Below are 23,821 nucleotides of genomic sequence, written 5' to 3'. Positions count from 1 at the left end.
AACACCAACAGAAGGTAAAAAGGTCATCGGTATTTGGCGATAAGAGAAGCAAAGGCAGGAATGATACATTCCCATGGATCCTATTGCTTTCCTCGTGACACCCGCCTGACGGGAATGTGGTCGCGTCCCTCTGCTGGCGTCGCACGTAAGGCTGAGACGGTCCCACTGAAGAGCCAGCACCCCCGACGGATGAGATCCCTGACTGCCTCGCTGTATCCCTTCCAACGAGGTTCTGTAGCCAAGGGAGACGTGCTGAGCTTGATTCTCCTCTATATCACAGAAAACAGACTTCCCCTAGCCATGACTAGGTCAGATCTAAACTGTCAGAATCAAGCCCCTTTGATCTTGACTCCACTCCTCACTGATTATGCCGCCCTGGGCAAGTTCTGTCATTTCACAGTCAGCAAATGTCACTTAAACTTCTGCTGTGTGCCCGGCATCCTGCCGGATGCTGGGGGTGTGACAGAGAAATGATAGACACAGCCTCCTCCCTGGGAGTTTAGTCCGGCTCTCCCCACCTTATCACCCCTTATCGGTAAACTCGGGCTCCTATCACAAAGGGTCCTAACTAGGAATAGACAGGATAACATATGTCAGGTGTCAAACACAGTACCTGCCAAATAGTACAGGCTCATTAAATCGAAGATACTAGAGTCACGATTATACCACATGAGATGATGCCCAAGTCCTATGAACTGTAAAATACAATGTAATGGCCCCTGTAACCTTTCCTCTTAGAGAGATTTCGGAACAAATCGTGAAAACACAGCCAGCATTATTTTTCCATCAATTAAAAACGCTATATTTTGTACACATCTAAACTTCAACTGTGGCTGTTCTGACAGCCTGGGCACATTTCAGGTGCTAGAAGACGTTTTTAAGTAGCCCGACCCACACCCCCACCAAGAAGCGCTCTCTGCCCCACCAACGGGTTGCAGCTCCCTGATGCGCCGGCAGCCCACCTGGTGCCCCAGCAGGACCCGGTGCAGACAGCACGTGACAGTCCGTGTCCTCCCCCGGAAGTCAGGCGTCTGGTTGTAGCTTACTTTCCTGCTCCTGACGGCTTCTCGCCCAGATGTGGTAAGGATTTGGTCCATCAATGTTCGTTATTTTTAAAGCAATGATTAAACGAGGGACCCAGAGGGCACAAATAGAATCTATGACTTACGCCCTCATCGTCTCCTTCTATGAAGAATAAACCTGTCGGAAGCAGAGCTCCTCATGTTTCCTGTCCATCCGGAGCGCAGCAAGCCTCTAGCACATGCGGGATCACCTAGCATGTGCAGAGCCACGCGTGAAACCCTGTGAGTGACATAAAAGTGACCTAAAACCGCACACAGGGTAAACTTTTCTTCTGTTTCATGGCTGAGTAGTATTCCATTGTGTAAATGTCCCATGGCTGTTTCCTCCACTGGACTAACAAGGAAAATGGGGACAGGCTCAGAGAGCAGGATGACAGCTAGTGGGCGGGCCCAGGGGGTGGGTCAAGTTAGGGGGTGGAGGGGTTGAGCGAAAAGGAAAAAGGACTCAAGGACACGGACAACAGCATGGTGATTACAGGCGGGGGTGGGGAGGGGGCGTAAGGGGACTAACAGGTAATGTAAAAAAAAACACAATAAAGATTAATTTTTTAAAAAACTGCACACAGCACTAAAAATTTCAAACCCTGGAGGCTACAGAAAACTCGGGACAGATTATTCAAACTGATGGTTGTATCAGTGGGGAGGCTGACGTTCGCAGAGTTCGACTTGTCCAAGGTTAAGAGACAACAGCGACTAACCTGTCCTGGGCACATAGCCTGTGTCAAACACTTTCCGCACATGTACCAGTTCCTTCAATCCTCCAAACCGCACTACCCACACCGCTGCCACCCCTGCTTCCCAAGGGAGGAAACTCAGGATTAAGGAGATTAAGTGACAAGTGACTTGCACACCGACCAACCATCTGAACCACCGAGGGCAGCCTGTGAGCAGACTTCCCAGCAGGGACAGCGCTCGCCTGGCCCCATCAGCCCCGAGGAGAGCGTCCTCGGCTGTGGCCTTGCCCGCTGGCTTCTGCGGCTGACCCAGGGCAGGCAGGATTCAGGGTGCACAGCAGCTTGTAACTTCTCATCTCTCTTGCTATTTATCAACTGTGACGCTGGTTACCCTCATAAAAGGAAAAGGAGGTGTTCTCCCCTCAACACCCCAGTCTGCCAATCCCCCACGCTGTCTCTCGGGCACAGGAATACAGGCAGAAAGAACGCACTCGCGGCTACAGGCGGAGATCGTACCGCATCTCCCAGGCCGCTCTCTCCCTCACTTCCCAGGAGCAGGACATCCCAGGGTCCACCGCAAATAATCGCCTTGCCGTCCCCTCCCTCCCCACCCCACCCCCCAGCACCCGAAGTCCACTTCTGCCCCCTCGTGCGAGATGACGAGGTTTGGGTTGACAGAAGAAACACGATATAAACCCCAACGTGCAAAACGTTTTCAAGTGAGTGCCGTTCACCTTCTCCCGACTCTTACAAGCTCCGAAACACAGGGGCCCCGACAGGTCAAGTGCAGTGAATGGAGGCCGTGACGAGAAGCCGGCTGAAGACGTTCTGACGGCGTGTCGCGCAAGAGCGAACCGCGAGCACAAGTTCCAAGATGCGCCACACGTATCTTCAGGTCCAAGGCCCGTGAGCAAACTGCCGTGAGTTTCAGATCAGCAGGAACCAACCCACTGAGTGTTTAGGTATAGCTACTACGAAATGGTTTCTCTTAAGAAACCACAGTTCCAAAAAAAAGAGAGAAAACAAAACATAAAAAAGTCAAAGGAAAAAAAGAAGCAGCCACAGTTCAGGAGCAGCACCCCTTCCCCGACACTGAGGTACGAGAGCATCTGTCTGCTGGTTTGTTTCCTTGTTCTCGCCCCGGTAAGAAGGGCACTGTGGGCTAGGGTGAGGTTTTCAAACACTTCCTTACAGTAAATGAGTTTTACCTACGTCACCTAGAAGCTGTAGGTACTAGGCTCTCAGTGTAGGCTGGAGACCTAACCTTTTTAGTAAAAACGTCTGTGCAAAAGGCCAATCCACCCCAAACACAGCGCACGGCCCCCCGTCGGTGTGGCTGAGCTCCAAGGTGGGGTGAGGTGTGGGAAGCCCGCTGCTACGTCCAGGAAATCCTCCGCAGAAACGACTTCTCACACCTGGCCCCGGGAAAAGACTGGACAGAGGAGAACTCCCATTTGTAGCGTCTGGACAAACCTTGGGAAAAACGCATTCTACGATCCTGCTTTGTAAAACACCCAGTTTCATCAACGATCAACCAGGAAAACGGAAGGCTACCGTCCCCTAATACAAACTAAAACATGAAAGAGACACAGACAAGCCCCATGCCAATGCTGATGGGCCCAAAAATAACAGAACAAAAACTGGGTTGTTTCGCAGGGTTGGCAGAGTCACTCTTACATCAGCGCTAAACCCAGAGAGTTGAGGTCCACAGCCCCGCCTCCAGCCCCGCACCTGCGCCCTCCACTGCCATTGCCGAGCACACACGTAAGCAGGATGCCCTGCAGCCCCCATTTCTGACGCCATCTAGGGCAGGGAACAGAGACGCTTGGGGAGACCTGCTAGAACCAGAGGGGCCGTCAGACCGGGTTCTCGGGCTGGCAGACGACCGGTACCAGTGCCAGTGCGCAGGGCGGGAGAGAAGGGGAGCCTCCCGGCCCAGCAGAGGGAATCCAGTTACATCCCGGTAGGGTGAACCCACCTCAAAGCCCCGACACTGGCAGCAGCCAGAAGCGCACGGAGGGCTGAAATGAAATGCTACCCACTTCGCCGGGCCGGGAGCTACGAAAAGTTCTGCCACCTGCAAAGCCCTTTCAGAGCCACGAGCGATCGAGGCTGAAATGCTAGAAGGGAGAGAGCCGAGAAGCGGAGGCCGCGCTGGGAGAACAGGGATGCAGCTGGGGGCCCAGGCGTCTGAGCCGGGTGTCTCGGGCGATGCTGTTTGAAAAACATGCCCCCAGAGCAGAGGCTTGTCTCTGAGGCTGAGACTGTGCCCGGCGGCTCCGAAACTCCAGGCCAGCGTCTTGCCTTAGAAGGGTCTAGAAATACCGAGAAAAGATGAGTCCCAGACCACACAGAAGTCCTCATACATACCTGCCCGATGTGCCTCCTGCTTCGTCTCTCGTCCTCACGCTTTCCGGCATCTTCGACCAAGAAGATTTTCCTCTTTTCTGACACCTGTGAAAAGCCCAATTTCCTGCTCAACACCTTCCAGAAGTTTCCTGCGAATCCCGCAGATTTGTAAAGCCCCCGCCTACGGGCCCACGATTCCAAGCCACGGGCCAGCTACCTCTGCGCCCTAATCACGCACCTGCAGTCCTGCGTGCAGGCTTCAGGCCCCCCGCCGCCCACCCACAGGCCGAACGTTTGCCATCACCCAGTGACGTCAGCGCCATCGCCACGTGGCAGCCGCTGCGACTCGCAGCCATCGAAACGTCCGCGCTGATGCAACACCGCATAGCCATGGAAACATCCCCGCGGGAGGCCTCACTCACGTGTCTGCGGTGCCGCGGGTGTGATCGAACCTGCCGGGCTGCCAGTCCTCCTGATCGAAATGAACAACTATGCTCCTGGTTGATGTATCTACTACGCTATCCTTTTATCGTTATTTCAGAGTGTGCTCCTTCCACTTATTAAAAACCGTTTTAATGTGGCCTAGGCCTGCAATAGGCTAGACCGCCCCGGCCGTGTGCGGGCCCGCAGCGATGTCAGCACCAGGGCGGCCTCCCCAAAGGGTGCGGCGTTGCTCAGAGCAAACACATCCTGGCCATTCAACCTTGCGTGACCGTGTTCGTCTGTCTCTATTTCCAGGAAGTGATTTGTTTCTTTAAACATACTTTGTTTCATTAGATTTCAGGATGCACCCTGCACCTATTCAGCAAACACAGTGGATCCTCACTAAACAGCTGGTGGTTGCCTTTATTTTCTAGAGAAATGGCAGCATTTAGCCTGGACTGGACCGCAGGTTTCTAAGGTCCTGGGGCGCGGCCAGGGTGGGGTATGCACAGAACACTGTTGCTCTGTTAAAGAAGGAACGAGTAGACCACGGTTTTTATCATTTTCCAGGGCCTAAGCTGGAGATTTTCTCGTGTCAGGCTCAGATACTACAAATCACACGTTTAGAAAGAAAAGAACAGTTGCTCAAAGAAAGGGCACAAGAAATTGCAATAAAGTACCTCCCGCCCAGTTTTCAACAAGTCCAGAAACTCCAGAGCCGGCAGCCAAGCTCAGTACAAAGGGCGCGTGCGTGGGAAGCCAGGCCGAACCGGGACCGTTGGGAGAAATCCCCGCCCAAGCAGGGAGAGAAGGCTTTTCAAAGGCAAGCGCCGGCGTTCCAGCGAGCCCGGGAATGCAGGACGACACTGCCTCTTGCTGTGGGGCAGGGAAGTTCAGTACACGGGGTAATTAACTCAGCAGAAAACCGGAGGTGAAGGAGGAACCGGGCTCGCATTGAAGTCGGAGCCCGCGCCAGCCGGAGGCCCAGGCCAAGGGGGCTCTGTGCTCTGGTCCTGCACCTGCCTGTCTCCCTCCGATTAGCCATCCCTCAGGGGGCGGGAAGGTCTTTGTGCAGGCTGCTGGGTTCAGGGGCTCTGCACCCTGGGGCTGCCTTTCTTAATCATCACTCACCTTCTCTCACGCTCATTCCAGGTATCAAGCACCTGGCTTAGAAGCAATCTGATAAAACCCACAGAACAACAACATTTCTAAGCAAAACATTTACTTAGAGGTTCTTTCATCTGACCCCCTTCCACCAAACGGAGGTCACGGAGCTGCGGTGATGAGCCCTCCGCCCCACAGCTGAGCAGGAGCAGGGCCAGGCCCACCCCACCATTCAGTAACTGATTCAACAAATATTCACTCATTGCCAAGGATGGGCCAAACCCTGTGCGAAACTACCAAACTGGGATTCCCCCAGATGTTAGAGACTAACGCTCAGTATCCCGGACATTCATTGATTCGTTCAATAAGAACGCACGAGATGCCCACGATGAGACGGAGAGTCTGCTTCAGTGTCCACCGCAGGATACAGGAACACTGAAACTGCATCATCGGGATGGCTTGGTACCAGGTCAGTTTAGCTGGTCTGGAGCTGCGCTTCCCAAAATTCCCTCCTCTGTGGTGCGGGTTAGAACCCTTTCACTGCTAGTAGTTTGTTTGTTTTTTTTAATTTATTTATTTTTAGAGGAAAGGGAAGGGAGGGAGAGAGGGAAAGATTGAAGTGTGAGAGAAACATCCATCAGTTGCCTCCTGTGCGCCCCCTACTGGAGACCTGGCCCACAACCCAGGCACATGCCATGACTGGGAATCGAACCAGCGACCTTTTTTGGTTCACAGGTCTGCACTCAATCCATTGAGCCACACCAGCCAGGATCACTGCTGGGAGTTTTAACCAAAACTTTATCTGATCTGTAAACCCATGTCAGCAGGGACCCTAATGCCTAGGCCTGTTCTTGGCCCCATATGCTGTACAAATGAATAAAGAGAGGAACAGGGAAAAGGAGAGAGAGAGAGACGCTGAAAATCCCTCCATTCCTGGAGTACCGGGCATAGAGATACACAGTTGCCGCCCAGAGAGGAGATAAACACGCTCGGAAGCAAATAATAAGAACACAGTGTAAGGAGAACAATCAGAGAGGTGGGCAAAGGGCACTATGAGAACCAGAATCAGGAAATCTGGAAGGCTTCCTGGAGGAGTGATCGTTGGCACTGAAGGAAGAGGGGTGCAGGGCGTGGAGAACCAACTCCCGGTTATAAAACAAAAACAAAAACCGAGGCAGGTGCTTTTCCATGCTGTTTTCCGTAGGACCACGGTGAGCCTGGGGGACGGGCAGTACCAGGCCCGCTTCCACAAAGGACAGAACCCATGCAGAGGGGTGGATGGGCTTGCCAGCGATCACAGTCGGTAAATCTTGAGCCCCAAAGTCCTCTGCTTTACCACGGATCGTCAAGCTGACCAGCCGGCCAGTAATGCAGGATGCTTCTCTATTGTTCGTAAAAGTTGCCAGGATTTGCAGATCGTTTGATGACTTGGCCTCTTTGGGAACAAAGAGGAGTTTTGTTTTCAGGCCGGTCTTCTTTTCATTCTGTAGACTGTACTGCCCTCTAGTGGTTATACTGTGTTATGGCCACCGGGGCTTCCTTCCCACATCCCACTGAACACTGGTCTCATCAGGAGCCAAGAGAGGAGGCGTGGGTACATCAAATTGTATGTATATGCACAGACGCAGTGCGTGCAGGTTTAGAAAGCCCAACGCAAGGGGATTGGAATGTCGGTGTAGATTGTAGAAACAAAGGACAGAACTGTGAGAAAAGGACTGTCCGAGACAAAGCTGCTATTTCGAGTTCTGGACCCCTTAGACTCGCCCGCCAGGATACAGTTTTGCTGGTAGACACGACGCCTTCCGCAAGTTGTGAAGCAGATGACAGCAGCCTGTCCCCAGAGACGGGACATCTGCGTCAACCCCACAGGCATGCGAGGACCAGACCCTTGGTCTCGAACAAGTATTTCAGAAACGACTGCAAACGGCAGTAGCTTCCAGCGTTGCCTCCCAGGCGTCAAAATCCGTGCTAACCTCGGATGGATGGAACTGAGAAACGGACGGACTTCGCCACACCCCAGCCGACGAGAACAGAACACACAGCCTCAGAGAGCACTCCAATATTCAAGACAAAAGACTTGTTGGTGCCAGGAAAAATAGCCAGCACTCTCGGCTCGTGGTGGAAACGGTAGGAAACGGGAGTTACTGCATACGGTGAAGAGCTGACACTCGCCGTGAGGACGGCATTTCCCAAGGGAGTGCGAGTCACCACGTCCCGAGCTGCGAAGGAACTCCAACGTGAAATCCAGAGAGATGGATGTCGGTTCCTGCGCCACCACCAGGGAGCAGTGTGGCCTTGGGGAAGTCGGGTGCCCTTTCTCAGTCCCCTCCTCTGCACAGAGGTGGCCACATGCAACCATGTGTAACTGCCCAGTGAGCCCTACGATGCTTCCCTTGGGTGGCTGCCGAAGAGAGAGGCAGCACTGGGAGCGGGGGGCGGGGGGGATATGTTAAACCATTCCATTGGTTTGGACTTCGATGTACTTGCAGCCCGGGGCATGACTAACGCGACCTTTTCAGATGGCCTTCTCTTCCAAAATCCGGGGAATGAGGGATGCGTCTCGAAATAGGCTACTTGCCTAAGAAATAGAATCCTAGCATATCAAGATTTTTTTTTCTTGCCTATCACGATTTTAACCTTGCAGGTGGTCACCTCATCCGACAGCCTGAGTGTGGTTTGAATCCTGCCTCCAGCACTCCGGCCCCTTCACCCCTCCCGGTGCCACAGCGCCGGCCCTTTCCCAGGCGATTCCAGCAGTGTCCGAGCGCCTACCCTCGGAGAGGCCTTCCGCCCATGAGCTAAAGCCTGCCCCGCTCCCGCTGATGGTCCCTGCTCCTAGGTGCATGCTTTGGAGTCAGAGAAGACAAATTTAATTCCTCTTGCCCTCTTTGTAACTACTCACATGCTTAGAGGTGTTTTTCAGTTTCCTGTGGGTGTTCTCCCTGCAGCTAACCCCTGTCCCTCTTGGCTTCAAGCTCTTTCACCACCCAGAGGGCAAGAATACAGGCCAAGGGATCGCGGAAGCTTCTGGCAAACAAAGCACCCCAGAAAGACTAAAAGCTTCGTGGATACGCAAGGTCCACAAAACTGGCCTCCCTTACGCTATCTGTCAGAAGTTGCTGGAGAAAGCTCTCCACCAAAGCAAGGAGGTAAATTAAGACAAAAATAAAAGTCTGTGTCCAGAAAACAGAGGAAAAATCCCCCAAAAATGTTCTTGTAAGATCACACAATGACAGCTCTGAGGGCAACCGGTTCAAACCGGAGCAGGTCCAAAGGGGCTCAAAGGAGCCTCTTCCCACAAGCTCAGTGCCGGGGAGCACCTGACGGATGTCAACAGGCCCAGAGAGTCTGACAGTCGGAGAAGGAATGGTTGGGGCTGAGCTGGCAAGGTGTCAGTAAAAAAACCTAAGCCAACCAAAGAAACAAAACAATTTGACTGGGCCTAGGAAAAACAAAACATTGTGCAAGAAAGGAAGAGATCCTTGCCCTTGTCACCGTCATAGAGCCAGCCACTCGGTCTCGCATTTGTTTTGTAACCAACGTGTTATTGAGGAGCTGGAATTTCAAGTCACTGGGGAACAAACAAAATTGTTTTTGTTTTTTAATCGTGGTTTTCATTCACTCTCTGTCCAACCTTCCTTCCCTACTTGATAGTAAACCCTCCAACACCTAGGGCAGGTCCCGGAACTTGCCAGTTCTTTGCAGTTACTACAACTCAGTCCCATCCTGTTAGTGAGTCTTGGGCTCACGTTGCCTCTGGCTCAGTGCAAGCAGACCTATGGCTTGAGGGACTTGGACGGGGGAGAGAGGGATTTATTTTTCCTCACTGCACCACCTCCATCCTCAGATTCCAGATCCTCTGGCGCTGGGAGCAGGGGAGGGAGTCGGGGGTGGGCGAGGGGATTGCTGGAGGCCAAACGTTTCCTGGCTTAACTGGACTCGTTGGAACCCTCCTTGGCCAACCACGACCGACCAGTAGGTCTCGGCAGGTGGACCAGGAGCCCAAAGCCGAGTCTTCCACGGGGCACCTGAGTGTGCCAACTGTGGGCTGCCACAGGCACCCCTCACTGCATGGGGCACGGGTGGGAACCATGGGTAGTGCTGCCCTAGTTCTCCCTCTTCTATCCTCCCAACTCCCCTTGCTAATGGGCCATCCGAAGCCCCTTGCAGACGGGGTCTCCTCTTGCTGTGAGCACCCCTCTGACATGGAGCATCGGCTGCAGAACTCAAGGCCCGCCATCTCCCTGCAGGGTTCACTCAGTCCACTGGAGGCTGGCGCACCCTCCCTCCCCCTCCCCCCAGTGCTGGTGCAGGCCACGGCTCTGCCGCTGCCCCTCCTCTGAGCCCTGCAGTCCCCCTCCGAGGGCTTCCCCTTCCTCAGGCTCTCCGGGCCAGATCAGCAAGCCTGATGCCGGGGTAGGAGACGCCCCGGTCTCCCTGCCGTACAGGGGCACCGCCAGGGTGGTCTGAGAACTCACTTCATTGGACGCTGGGGAAGGAAACACACCCGTGCTCACCCTGGGGAGACTGGCAGGGGCCCCCTTACCATGCACACTGCCCTGGCTCCCCACCAGCCTGCGACTCTAAAAGGTCCCCACCCTGGGGTGATGCGGTGACAGGGGGTGGCCGAGATGGTCTAGCGCCTCCTAGTGAGCCCCGGAAGGAGCCGTCTGGCTCCCCTCTGCCTCTTCCTAGAAAGTAGGGGACTCTGAGCCTCTCGCTTTCAGACTGGGGCTGGAGTCACAATTCCGGGACAATGGCAATGACGTCTGTTCCTTTACCCATCTGCCCCACTGAACCGGGCACTGACTGCAAAACAACACCCTTGGTGCCACCCTCTGTAAGCGTGTCTTGTCCGAAAGTGTCCACGTTAATCGTTCTGGAAACAACCTTCAGGCTGGGAATCCGAGTTCAATGATGTGAAGGAAAGGAGGACGCTGTTTCGTTTTCATTATTCCAACCTCTGTGCCTCTTCTTTATGTTCTTTCAATGTTGTGTGATGATCAGAAAGAACAGAAAAAGGAGGAAAAAGTGCTTTTATCAGTTTAGCAACCTTCCCGCTACTCTCACCAAGCAGTTTTTACTGTTTTATCACGCAGCTTCCTTCGGCCAGAGACCCATCCCCTTCCAAGTGCGGCGTCTGCTCCGGCCAGGCGGGGGCTGGGCACCAGTCCTGGGCTCCGCAAAGCGGGGGCTTTCACATACCAAGTACAGTGGCCGTGAACGTCTGACCACCGCGCTGTACACCTAAAGCTGACGTGAAATAATACAAAATGTCACCTACAATCGAAAAACTAAAAGTAAAAGTAGTTTAAAAATAAAAATAAAATTAATTTAAAAATAATAATAAAATTGTAGTTTTTCAATTACAATAGAAAAACTAAAAATGGTTAAAAATAGTAAAATTAATAAAAAAATAAAATTGTAGTTTTTCAACTACAATCGAAAAACTAAAAGTAGAAGTGGTTAAAAAATAATAATAAAAAGTATAAATTTAGCCCTGGCTGGTGTAGCTCAGTGGATTGAGCGCTGGCTGGGAATCAAAGTGTCCCAGGTTCAATTCCCAGCCAGGGTACATTCCTGGGTTGCAGGCCATAACCCCCAGCAACCGCACATTGATGTTTCTCTCTCTCTCTCTCTCTCTCTCTATCTATCTATCTGTATCTCTATCTCCCTCCCTTCCCTCCCTAAAAGTAAATAAAATCTTAAAAAAAAAAGTATAAATTTTTGAAGAGCTAGAACAGAACAGAAAAATATCAGAGTCTGTCGCACCCAGTAAGGGTGTTATTTCTTGAACTTTTTGCTAAAGTTATGTGTGTGTGTGTGTGTGTGTGCACGCACGCGTGCACATCTAGGGGCACCAATAAGTAATGTAAAACATCTAGTTCCTACCCTGGCTGGCTGGTATAGCACAGTGGACTGAGTGCTGGCCTGCAAACCAAAGAGTCACCAGTTTGATTCCCAGTCAGGGCACATGCCTGGGTTGCAGGCCAGTTACTCAGTAGGGGGCGCTTGAGAGGCAACCACACATTGCTGTTTCCCTCTCTCCTTCCTTTCCCCTCTCTCTAAAAATAAATAAGTAAAATCTTTTAAGAATCTAGCTCCTACTGAGGGTTATGGCAGGAAAAGTGAAAAGCACTGCTGACCCGCGCCCTCACTGAGCCCTCGCAGCTGTGCCTGGGCAGGGAGCAGTTGCTGTCTTCAGTGCGAAGGTAAGAAAACTCAGGCTGAAAGGAGCTGGGCCACATGCTCAGGTTCAAACAGCTACTAAATCATAGACTCAGGGTTCACCTCTGGACGTCTCGACCCCAGCCCGTATGCTGTGTCTCTTCCACTGGGTTAAGAAACAAAACAAGAGGCCAAGTTCAAAGCTACGTTCACACCTTTGGAGAATACCGAGACAACATACGTCACGTTTCCTAGACTGAGCTCCTGCTTGCGTAGGTCATCTCGGCCAATCAACTCCACTTCACATGACTCGCATTTAAGAGGCGGACTCACTGGAACTGGACGCGCGGAAATGACAGCAGAGCCAATGAGTCAGCAGGGACTCCCCACCCCGCCCCCCATGGTGGTATTCCGCACGTGACCTGGAGTCTGTATGGAAGGTGGGCGGGGCTTCTCCGCGAACCCTCATCCTGCCCCTCCATGCCACACTGAAGTTCTCAACCCCCACGGCCCCCTCCCACCGCCCTCCTGCAGCCTGTCCGGAAAGGCAGCTGCTCCGCCGCTGGCGTCGTCACCCTCGTGGCCTTTCTTGGGGTCAAATACTCTGCCGTGGACAAGCCGTGCTCTTGCAACCTGCATCTAACTCACCCACGCACAGAGCGGTGGTGCTCCCAAAGCCTCAGCAGGATTTGCCTCATTCGTACACATTGTTAGAAACAGCACGGAACCTGCCCACCCTCCTCGTGTCCGAGGCTTCCTGACTGGCTCCCTGTGCTTCTGGCAACGGACTCCGTGAGCAGCACACCGGGGACCAGACCAAACACAGAAAGCCATCACGCCGCACTTACATTTCTTGCCCAGAATTCCTCTAATTGGCATTATAAACAGCAGCAGAAGAAAAAATAGCTTAAAGAAATGTGATTTCTTTTCCCTGGTACTTATCTTTCCAACTGGGTTTGTGGAGAGACATGAGGGACACACTACAAGAAACTTCAGAAAATTATTTCGAATCACCCGAAGTCTCCCCGGGTGCACGGCATGGCTTTCCAGGGGTCACAGCTACAGACCCGCGCCGTGTGCCGGGATGCACGGCTTGCTGGCTTCTCAAGCGGCTTTGAGGATCTGAGCCAGGCCGATGAAAACGATTCTAAGTGTCTGATTCCCCACAGGACCCCAGCAGGCGTTCAGCCACTTAAACTCACTGTGCCACCAGGGCTTGGACCAACGCAACCGCCAGGTGATGTCCCCGGTACAATGGCACCCTGCCAAAACGTGCCCGGCAATCAAAGCAGACCTACTCAAGGCCCAGCATTGGATGCTCAGGGTCGGCACATCAACGGGAAGGTAGAGTGTCCCTTTTTAAATTGAACTGTGTTAAATAGGCCTGCCTCCACCAATCCTCCCCAAGGAGGCCTCCTGGGTAGAAGGAGACCCTTCGTATGCAAACTGAGGAAGTCTGCTTTCGCAGCCAGAGACAATGAAGCCGCAGCGCAAAGCCCAGCAGCCTCTCCGGCTGCAGGCTCACAGCGCGGACCCTGGGACTCCCCACCTCCCCTGTCCCTCAATAGCGCAGGACCAGAATTCATGAGCTCACCATTAAAACAAAAATCCCAAGATCATTGGAAGTCCTCATGGGCCTCTCGCCTGTGGAAAGTGAATCTAGTCCTTGGGCCAGGGACCCCAAGGATGCCAGGTGGGGGGATGAGATTCTTGTTGGACCTCAGGCCTTTCTCTGAGCAGCCTGGGGATCCGGAGATCCCTTCAAACAACCAGTTCCATCACCTTGACGGACACACAGTAGGTCACTTGGCCAAGTGTCCTCCCATCAGAGCTGAGGTTCAAATGGATGGGTAAGTCCAACCAAGTAAGCACAAGTCGGTTGGGAGAAGAGACTCGGCCTTGGTGGCACTCAGAAGGGTAACAAGTGTCTCAGGTATGGGGCGAAAACGAAAGTTTCAGATACACATCTAATGGGACACTGCTGGTCCGCAGACCACCCCTGACCACAGACCTCCAGGACGGCAACGGCTGCTGTGACCACTCCCAGGGGATGTTTTTTAGGGGGCTGCCGCCCCTGGAGGACCGAGGGTGCTCTGACCTCATGCTGCAGCTGCCTGGGTCACTTCATTCGCTAGAAATACCCCAGAACTGTCCTCCGTTCAGGAAAGGCAGCAAACCCGGCAACAGAGGTCCCGGGCCGCAAAGCGACTCCCTGGAAGCCTTCTGGCGCCGGCAAGTCCTGCCGAGCTCCTAGTCCCAAGGGATGCGGGAATGTGCCCAGGGGCCTTGTGGGGACCATCCAACCCCTTTGTAGCAATGTTATCTCCAAAAAAGGGAAACCAAGCCTTGGCTGTGTGGCTGGGTTGGTTGGAGCATCGTCCCCCTGCACCAAGAGGCTATGGGTTTGATCCTGGGTCAGGGCACATACCTGGGTTGCAGGTTCAGTCCCCAGGTGGGCCGTGTACAGGAGGCAACCAGTTGAGTTCTCTCTCTCACTCTCTCTCTTCCTCCCTCCCTCTCTTTTTCTGAAATCAGTTAAGCAGCCTCACGAGAGGATTAAAAAATAAGAGAGGGAGGGCACAAAATGTAGATACATCCAGGGTGCATCCCATTAACTCTCTGCCTTCTTTTTTCTGCCCGCACAACACACGTGGATGAGACCAAGAAACGTGGACGTTCTTAGAGACAGAGTTCCGATCTTCCCCATCACCTGCCCTGACCTTGAGCCTGACCCTTGACGCTGCCAGTGGACATCATTACCCTCTCCTGACCTTGGTGACCTTGAACGAGCAAGGCTTCCCCTCTGATCTGATAGCCACTGTTTGAATGACTCTAAACAATCACAAACTTCCCCTCTGTAATAGTAGCCTCTCCATCTCTGGCTCCACTGTTACTTGCCTTCCAGATAAACATCATTTCCCAATGCCTGGAAAGTTCCACATGCGTTCCAAATGTACGTATTACTTTTCCATTATCTCAGGGCAGCAGTCATAATAACGGTCAGAACATCTTCCTTCCCCTAAAAGAATCCTGGCCACTTCTTGCACTTTTCTGGTTTGGAATTCTCTTATGGGCTTTCTTTTTTTTCTTCTTCTTCTTACTCCTCCTCCTCCTTAGTGGAAAATGTTACTTCTAGCTCCTGGATTTAATTTACTTTAATTTAATTACAGCATTTTCCACACATGCCCACAGGCTCTTGGTAATAGTTGCATTTTTAATAAATCTAATATATAATAATGACTTTGTTTTTAATTTTCCACTGAGAGTTGGATCCTAAGTGGAAGACGGAGCTCCAGACAGGAGCGTCTGGTTCCCTCCATGTGCTTGGGTTTCAGGCAACCGAGGGCTCCTAATTGGAACACGGCTGCGCCTCGACTTTCCACCCCCGCACCCCCACGTTCCATGTCCTCCGCCGGCGTCCCACAGGACGGGGAGTGACCAGTTGTTGCAGTCACAATGCTCGAGCCGGTGGTGCAGGCGACCCCCAGGCTGGACGACCCTCTGGAGTCAAGTCCAGTCCCACGGACAGGTTCGTCCTACGACCAGCGATCTACGGCCTGTTTACGACGGCACGTGCGTCGATGGACGGCTTTACGACTGCTCGTCCACTTCCGGTCCATTCAACCACGTGAGCAGCGAAGGAAGCCTGGGGTTTTCCTCTCCTCGTCGCCCTTCCCCAGCCCCATCCCGAGTGCTCGGCGGAGAGCCGGGCACCGCCACAGACGCTCGGTCAGATCCGGGGCCGCTACCCGCACAACGTCCTGGGACTGGCTCACGCTCTGGGCCCCGTCCTGCCGATGAGGAAATGCAGACCTACGGGGCTTAGACAACGGGTTCAAGTTCACCCTGCAAGTGAACGGCAGGACTGTCCAGGCGCTGAGTCCCAGCGACTGACCACTCGGCTGTGCTGACCGACGGAGGCGCGGTACCGCACATCTCCCGCAAAGCACTTGGGGAATGCTCTGCCTTCTCAGTAAACCGGCTAACCCCTGGAGGCCAAGTGTGACGGACTTCAGCTCTCCTCGCCAGGAACTGAGATCTGCCCGTAAGGAAACCTCACTATGGATTCCAGCAGCTAGGAGAAAAGCAGACCAGCCACAGCTTCAACAGGCAGCTAAAAGTCCCTGCTGTAGAGTCTTTCTCCCTTGACCAAGGGGTTGGTGTGGGGCGCGGAGGTGCTTCAAAAGCATGGCCTAGGGAAAGAGCCCCCCAGTGTTTCCTGGCGGCTTTCTGTGTATCCACATGGGCCACGCAGGCAAAGGCTTGAAACAGAGCTCATCTGAATACCTCTTGCTCTTCCCAGAACGTGGGAGCCTGGGTGGCCTGGGAGGAGCTGCTCCAAGGTCATTGCCTGAAAGGCTATCGCTAGACAGTTTCTCATCGACTCCCAGGTTCTGAGGAGGTAAGGGGCTTGCTGACCAGCCTCCTTCAAAGCGGACGTGCAGAATATGAACCCACGCAGCCCCAGTCTGCAGCTGGCTCCCGGGCAGGGGGGGTGCCCCGTGACATGCATTGCAGAGGTCCAGCCCCTTTTGAGGGTGTGTTGCTCTTTCTGGCATGTTGGATAAGGACCACGGAGAGCTGAGTGCCTTTCACTATCTTTCCTTTGGCCTGATAAGTGATACCTCGTCTGAATGTATCTTTACCAGCCTCATCTGACAGGCGTTGGTCTTAACATTAAGTCTTATGTGTGTTTGACACACAGACCCCATCAAGGCAGCCACCTGCCCAGACGAAGACATGAAAGCCAGCCAAAGGAAGATTTAAATACGAGCTGTCCTGTTCCAACTGACCTTGTAAACCGATAGCAAACACTGATCACACATACACTCACTTCTGTTAGAAAGCATTCTTGGGAGATATTGAAAAGTCACTCACGGAAAAGCATTTGCCTCTGTTTGCCTTTTGTGAAGCAAGCTGGCAGTAATTTGGGAAAATAAATGCGAATGCACGCCGTTTAACACAATTAAACTTTATTTTCTAGCTACAAACTCAGCAGAATTCTCAGTAGGCACGTAGTTCCGCATCAGAATTTAAAATGAAGTATTCACTCTGAATTTTGGAATCTGTGTGAATCCAAATGCTCAGATGTGCCCGAGGAGGGATCCCGTTTCCTCATCAGGCCTTGCACGGGTCAGAACACCGAGCAGGACGCAGGCAACCCCCTGGTACATGGCCAGACTTGGGAACGTGTGGTTCTGGTTAACAAATACACAGATGGCCAAAGTTTGAATAGTTATGTCCAAAGAATATGGGGAAAATGATGAATACCAGAAGCACCATGAACCTATTTTAAATTATGTTTAATGATTCAAAAGTCACCTCAAGACCAAGTAAATGAGTAACTAAAAGTGATCTAATTACCATAGAATACCAAAAAACGTGATGGAGACACTCCTTATCCTCAAAGACCCAGACGATGGGTTGGAGAGGCGCGATCTAGTGCTCACACCAGAAAACAAAGCAGCAGCATCAAAAGCCTCAGAACTGCCTCTGGGAAAACCAGTTGTCACACAGGGCGGGGGGCAGAAGCAGGCTTACAGCTGTGAGCACACAAGACACAGAGGTTATTCCTGTATTATTAATTATTGCAGTATGCAGACAACTGTAGGCCTGCTCTTGCCTCACCCTGAACCTAAGATTAGCAGGGCCAGATTGAGAATATTACGTGATGAAAGAATGACAAATAGCCACATTTCCACTTTTTAATTGTTTCACATGTCTTTCCATTCTGCTACATTGGTCCACTGTCCTAAAGCCCAGGTGTAATTAGCTCCCTGGACATCACATACAAAGGAAAGTCAGATCCCTCCCCTTCTGCCAAATATGTGTCTGACACACCTAATCTCGCTGGTATACTCACACACAAAAAGTTACTACAGAGTCATCAACCTTTCCAGTTGGACGCCTTCATTTTGTTTTATTAAGAATGATGTCATGCAGTCCTCCTTAATTTACTTAAAAAAAAAACTTTTTTTTTACATGTCTTTCCCCAAAGAAGTATCTAACCATAAAGATAGTCTTTGGATTATACTCATATGAAACTTATTGGTAGGTTTCAAATACCATAAGTGAGGCTTTTTTTTTACCCCAAAGCCTCATAGAAAATTAGAAATAAGAAAGTACACAAAAGGAAAAACATTTTTTAAGAAACAGAAGCAAAATAAAGTGGCAGTAGGAATGATAAGAATCTCATCTAAACACTGACGGCAGGGACCTGTGTCAATGTCGATGTCAAGGTCAACTCTACTGAGTAGGGACCCGTTCGCTGTGCCCCACAAGCTCCTGTGCACCCTTCTCTGAGACCCTGTGTTGCCACTACTGCCTGAGTCCCTGTCTGCTTCCTAGACCCTGAGCCTCTGGAGGACAAGATCCAACTGAGCTTCAGAAGTCGATCAAAAACCACCATGTACCTTCCATATTCAAGATCCTGGGATAAAAAATATGAATAAGATATGCTTCCTGCTCCCAAAGAGCTTACCATCTAAGACCAGCAGATGGAGAATAAGGAAGGTGGCAATAACGGTGTAACTTCAACATGCAAGAGTCAAAGTGGTAAGTGCAGTATATCCAAGGTCTTCTGAGGACATGCGAGGAGAGCCAAGCAGTTGGGGGAAGTCTGCTTGCAGAAAAATGACAGCTTTGTCTTGAAAGATGAATGGCAATTAACATGCAACAGATGGAAAGGAGGACATGACAGAAGAATGCTTCCGGCAGGAGGCAGGGCATATCATGGTACGTGCCCAGACTACCAGTCATTGGGTCTCCTGGAGTCAAGTGCAAGGCAAGAAGCAATGGGAAACAGGCCAAAGAGCTTCAATTTACCTAAGTTGAGGTTCATGGGGGGTCACAGAAAGGCCAGAGAGTGGTATGGGGAGATTTGCATCTGCTCAGAGAAAGAGGAACCAGAATTGGGTACGAAATAAGACATTTGAAGAAATACTACAGATTAAAACACATCTCTGTAAAGTCCTGGGAAGTTATCTGAAAGTTTTCCAGATCGAGTCCAATTCCCATTCTCATCCTAGTTCATTTAGCTCCACGACTTCTAAAATCTGCAAAACTGACCCAACTGGACAGGCCTGAATGCAGCTCACGTCGGTCAGTCCTACCAAGGGCTGTGCGTGAGTCTCCTGAAGGTGCCAAAGGAACCAGGAGCGAGCTTGCTTTCCTGAGTTTAGATCTCGGCAGACCCTTTCTGCACTGTCTTTTATGGAGTGGGGAAAAAACTTTTACTCACTTGCTACCTATAGTATCTCCCCTTTAAACTACAATGAATGGTTAATCCAGGAAGCGCAACCTGGCCTGCACGCATTTCATCCCATTCCATAGGAAATGGTTTAGGGAAAAAAATCTATCTGGGGGTAGAACTGAGAAAAAGTACACAGGCCCAAAAAGTCAAGCCCCATCAGCCAACAGGCAATTGGTCTCCGGTACGCAGATGCCTTCCCAGGCATCCCCGTGGAAATTGCCATCCCTTCTCCAATTTGAACCAGCCCTTGGGAGCTTTTAAACTGAAAATCAGAACTTTCCTTTTACCAAAAAGTCAGCCCTGGAAAATTGCTCCCTACCCCACAAATCAAACTCCCTTTCGGGATTTCCCGAGCTGCAGTTGAATTCCTGAACTTAACAAGTGCTTATTCTCATTACTGTTTTATGTCCTCTGGTGGAGGAAATTCTCTCTTTCCAAAGGCGGAACCCTTCCCAACGAGGTCCCCCTGCTCCTCTCCGAGAAACCCGCCAGATTTACTGTTGCACGGTTCCATCCACCCTGATTCCTGCCAGCTGCGGGGAGGACCTGCACCAACATCGGCCCCTCCCTCAGTCACGGTTTCTTTCTTCCCAAGCGCGTCACGGGGACCCACCGAGAATGACCGGCTGGTGTCCTCAGAGCAAGAGGCTCGCAGGCCAAAGCTTCGAATGACCGTTACGCACTCCTTCTTCCATTCAGTAGAAGACACCTCCACAGCCATCCCCAACTGCTCGCCCGCCCACGTCGAACAAATGACGAGCTGGGGGAGTCAGGCATTGTGGGAAGAGTGCCAAGTAACCAAGGCCATGCCGCTGAAGTGAGCCAGATGGTGTCGCCATTATCGTCTTGTTAGATCTGTGTAGAGAACGCCCCACTTAGAGAGTGAAAGAGAACCTCAGAGAGCTCCCACGCCCCACCCAAGGCCATGTAACTAGAAAGTAGCAAAGCTGCACCGTGTAGTCTTGGGGCCACCTGACCCCACACCCCAGGTGCTCTCCAGCGCACCTGCCGGACCGAAGAGGAAGGGAACGCTGTCCTGCTAAGGTCTGACGGGACCACGCTGGCATGACAAGGTAGGGTCCTCAATGATTAGTGCTATTAAAATTATGTCAACCCCGAATGTACTTTAAAAACCATCTCAGCCATTACACCTTATGATACTCCATTATTATTTCCTAAATAAAGTCTTTCTAAACTGAAATGTAATGCTTTCATAGCTTCTCCACAAAGCAGCAAGAGGCATCACTTTTCAAACTAAATTTTCCATTGTGTGTATTTTATGAGAATGTCTAGTGACCTTGTGACCTTGCATAAACACAGTGCAATTATCAAAATCAAGAAAATTCACACTGACACAATACTATTGTCTAGTCCACAGTCTAAACCCACATTTCATCAGCTGTCCCCATAATGTCCTTGCATAGCTGTGTCTTCCCATGGCAACACCCAACCCTCTGTCTCCTATTGAACACGCAATAACAAAACGTTATTCCTCTTTAGCCCCTTTCCATCTGAAACAGTCCCTTAGCCTTTTGTGCATGTCTGTTTCTCAACAACACTATTTACAAGGAAGGTAAGCCAGTCCTGGAGAGAACCCCTCCTGCAAAAGGCCCTTTGCATTTATCCGATGTCTTTCCATGATTGGACTCAGGGTAGACATTCTGGGGGCAGAAAAACCACAGACATGACATGGTGTCCTTAGTGAATTATTTCCAGAAGCCCATGAATTACTGGTGTTTCCATTTTTTGGTGATGTTCATGTGGATCCTTTAGGGATGTCTGCCAAGTTTCCTCACCATAAATAAAGTTCCTGTTTTCCCTTTGTATGTCCTTTGCAAGGAAATATTTTGCGACTATGCAAACAGACCTTTCCTCATCAAACTTTAATCGCCAGTTATAACATTCATTGCTGATTTTCCAACTTCATTATTCCTTTCACATTAGTTGGCAATACATAACATAAGAAAGAGCTTTCTCATCTCTCCCAATCACTCATTCATTCATTCATTTATATTAATACAAATCATAAATATGCACTGAATGTATTGGTTTATCATCAAATATTGATGCTCAAATTAGCCCAGGTTTGGCTAAAAGGAACCTCTTCAAGCTAGCTGTTGTGCTCTTTTTAAAAAGAATAATAATAAGCTTCTGATTTTGGAATACTAACTGTGGAGGTACAGAAAAGTTGCAGAGATGCAAAGATGGTACAGCCAGCTCACATGCACTCCTCACCATGTTAGATCACCACGCTGCACCTGTCAAAACTAAGACACCAGCCGGCGTGCATTACTGTTGGCTACACTCCAGACTTCATTAGGGTTTACCAATGACTCCAGTAGTGTCCTTCCTGGATCCAGTGCAGGATGCCACCCTGCATGTAGCTGGCCTGTCATCTTGGTCCCTCCTACTCTGACCGTTTCTTCAATCTCGTCTTCTTTTTCATGACCTCAGTGATTCTGAGAAATGCTGGTCAGGTGATTATTAGAATGTGCCCAAATACGAGGTTATGAGATGTAGCAATCAGATTAGATGTGGGTTTGGGGTTTAGGGGAGAATAGCCCAGAGATGAAACCCTTGGTCGCCCCATCATGACAAGCCAACAGGAACAGGACTAATCACCAGGGACATTAACCTTGATCGTCGTGGTTGAGGTAGTGATTTCCAGGTTTCCTCACTGTTAGCTTACTATTGCCCCCGTCCATGTCCTATTCATTGGGAATGAGTCCCTACGTCCAGTCCACAGCTGCTGGGGATGAGGACGGGGTGAGTGTGGGAAGATTAAGCACCATCTCCCAGAGGGTGAAATATCTAGATATAACTTGGAATTCTTCCATAAGGAAGATTTGTCTCTTCTCCCCCATTTATTTATTTTGTCACCCAGTTATTTACATCATGTGTATTTATTTCATACTTTGGGTTATGATTCCACTTTATATATACACTTTTTTAATTGTCCCAGCTTTGACTCCCCCAGAAGCTCTTTCCGTTTGGGGACGGAGTCCCTTTGCCCCGCCTCCACACCTTTGTTCTCTGGGTGGGCACTTCCTCACTTCCCACCACTGCCGGCGTCCCCAGGCTCATCTTGTATTCTCCTCCCTCTGTCCCTGGACCAAGCTTATTATGTGTTATTTCCCCAAGGATCCCCGGTTCCCACTGCTGGAGAACAGGATTTATAAAGGATCAGGGTGCACAGGGTGCTCCTGGTCCTCGAGTGCCACTGCTTCTGGGCCAAGGGGATTCCTTTCAAAACCCAAATAAGACAGCAGGATGGCGGTGGGAGGCGCGACTTGGGAGGTCCCCAGGGTCTCCCTGTGCTGACCCAGAGATCCCAAAGTGGCGCTTCCAGTTCTGGCTCCTCTTGGAAAACAGAGCAAACCCGACAGACTAGTCCGTTAGAAAGGGAAAGCGAAAGCAGGTGACCCAGAGGGGGTGAGAATTTGAGAGAAACAGAGGAGGGGACAGATGGCTACGCAATGGGTGACCGTTTGTCCCCGTTTGCGGAGGACAGGCCTGGCACGTGCCTATGGTCCCGGTGTGAGTATTAGAAGCATCCCTTTCAGGCTCAAAAGCACCTTGATGTGGACACTAAGTGGCCTGGCAGCCTAGAAACTACCCTGAGGATAAAGCTCATGACGGCTACACCACTGATGAGGAACTGAAGGCTTTGCCGCGTTAAGCAATGGAATCATTCCTTTGCATCGCATAGAAACGTCCATGAAGACTTAAATCGCTTTTCAAGGTTCCTTGGATTTCAAGCCTGCTTCTGTGACACTGTCTCCCTGACATCCAGCCGGGCTGTGGCCTCCAGAGAGGTCAAGAGTGTCCCTCTGAAAGGCCCACTGCTCCCACCATTGGGAAGCCCAGCAATGTCTGTCGCTGGGTGCACACACCCCGAGCAGCCCCCACCCAAGGGCCCCTTTGGTGCTTACAAGCAGATACCACAAATGGGAGAAGAAAAAACACCCTGCACAACCCTTTCTCACTTACCCAGCCCTCTTTCAGCCTGCTTCACGCCATGGATTCATGTCTACTTTATGTCCGTACCTTCCTCCACTGTCTGTCCTTCCTCCACTGTCTGTCCTTCCTCCCTCCACTGTCTGTCCTTGCCAGCCTTCGGGGCCACACAGGTGGAGTGACTGGTAGCTTAACTCCGTTTTCAACTATTCGGGTGTCGAAATTTCGAACTGATGTTTATACAGCGCAAAAAAAAAGTTTCCCCCATTAGATAAAAACGCAGAGAAAATCGTACAATGTCATGTGAAAACTCCACTTGTCCACCCAACAATTCAGAATTCCAGGATTTCCTAGCAACCGCAGGGTGCAGTGGTGCTGAACTTGGACCCTAGAGCAACATTCACTTTTAAGCAGGTTTTATATAAAGCAACACTTGCTCCAGGAACTGTGGTCCTAGAAAATTTAATCAACCGCAAAAGAACCATTACAGTCTGTGCGAATTTAAGAGTTAAATGGTTTGAAATACTTGGGCCAGGAGGGTCTCCTGGTTCCTTTCAAATGCAGTTGCTCCAGCAAGAGTCACCGAAGCGCGGGCGGGCCCAGGTGACATTGTTATATTTCCAGGAAGCCCCCGTGCCGAGACTCAGCCCACAGAGAATGGTCAAATCTTCACTAAAACTCCCCGAAGGGGGCCCCGAGACCAGGAAATAAGACGTTCTCACTTCGGCGGCGTGTTTCGCGCCAGGCCTCACTCACACTGCAGGAGCCGCTCGGGAACCAGGTCCCCGTCCTGACACAGGTGTGTCCTGACA

This window comes from Phyllostomus hastatus, unplaced genomic scaffold, assembly GCF_019186645.2.
Source record: "Phyllostomus hastatus isolate PE091 unplaced genomic scaffold, TTU_PhHast_1.1 phas_contig_148, whole genome shotgun sequence".
Taxonomy (NCBI): Eukaryota; Metazoa; Chordata; class Mammalia; order Chiroptera; family Phyllostomidae; genus Phyllostomus; species Phyllostomus hastatus.
This window is presented reverse-complemented; position numbering follows the sequence as displayed.